This window comes from Cebus imitator, unplaced genomic scaffold, assembly GCF_001604975.1.
Source record: "Cebus imitator isolate Cc_AM_T3 unplaced genomic scaffold, Cebus_imitator-1.0 Scaffold36, whole genome shotgun sequence".
NCBI classification, from domain to species: Eukaryota; Metazoa; Chordata; class Mammalia; order Primates; family Cebidae; genus Cebus; species Cebus imitator.
Genome location: NW_016107351.1, coordinates 5069644 through 5070915, shown reverse-complemented (window position 1 = coordinate 5070915; position 1272 = coordinate 5069644). Strand labels below are relative to the sequence as shown.

Here is a 1272-nt window from a genome sequence, read left to right as displayed (position 1 = left end):
AAAAAAAAAAAAATACACACATTAGCTGGGCGTGGTGGCAGGCGCCTATAATCCCAGCTACTCTGGAAGCTGAGGCACGAGAATCCTTGAACCTGGAAGGCGACAGTGCAAGACTCTATCTCAGAAAAAAAAAAGTGGTAATTCAGCAGCATGTAGTGCATTCACAATGCAATGTTGCATGACCACCACACTATCTAGTTCCCAGAGATTTTCATCACCCCGAAAGGAAACCCTGCACCCATCAGGCTTACTCTCCATTTCCCCCTCCCCTGGGCCCCAGTAACCAGTCTGCTTTCTACCTCTGCGGCTCTTCCTGTTCTGAGCTTTGCACACATGGAGTCAGGCAAGGGCTGCCCTTCACGTCTGCCCTTTTGTTTAGCGGAATGCTGTACGCATCCCTGCCGCAGCCTGCATCTGTGCTCATTTCTTTCTAAGGCTGAGTAAGATTCCTTATATGGATCAACCCCATTTACCTACCCATTTGTCAGTTGACAGACAGTTGGGCCATTTCCACCGTTTGGCTGCGGTGAATCACGCTGCCGTGAACGTGTGTGTGCAGGCATCTGTTTGATCCCTGTTTTCTATCCTTTGGTATATGTCTAGGAGAGGAATTGCTGGGTTGTATGGTAAGTCGGTTTAACTTTTTGAGGAAGGACTAAACCAGTATTTTCTTTCTTTGAGGTCTACTGGTTTATTTATTTATTTTTAGCTTTTAGGTTCAGGGGTGCACGTGCAGGTTTGTTTATATAAGTAAATTGCATGTTATGGGGGTAATGTTCCACCATCCAGGTAATCGGCATAGTACCCCTGATAGGTAGTTTTATTTTTTGAGACAGAGTCTCGCTCTGCTGCCCAGGCTGGAGTGCAGGGTCACGATCTTGGCTCAATGCAACCTCACCTCCCGGGTTCAAGCGATTCTCCTGCCTCAGCCTCCCGAATAGCTGGGACCACTGTTGCACACCAGCATGCCTGGCTAATTTTTGTATTTTTAGTAGAAACAGGGTTTTGCCATGCTGGCCAGGCTAGTCTCAAACTCCTGACCTCAAGTGACCCATCTGCCTGGGCTTCTCAAAGTGCTGGGATTACAGGTGTGAGGCACCGCCCGCAGCCAGATAGGTCAGTCTTTGATCTTCATGCTCCTTCCCATCTCTACCTTAAGTAGGCGTCGGTGTCTGCTGCTCCCTTCTTTGTGTCCATATGTACTCTGTGTTCACCTCCCACTTACAAGTGAGAATGTGCTAAACCCAGTATCTTTTTTTTTTTTTTTTTTTT

The 1272-nt window shown here is 47.4% G+C and overlaps 1 protein-coding gene across 1 annotated transcript in view; it reads left to right on the top strand.

Annotated features, from left to right (window-relative positions):
- CUNH17orf99 (chromosome unknown C17orf99 homolog) overlaps nucleotides 1–1272 on the top strand; it is an 18927-nt gene that overhangs the window by 10989 nt on the left and 6666 nt on the right.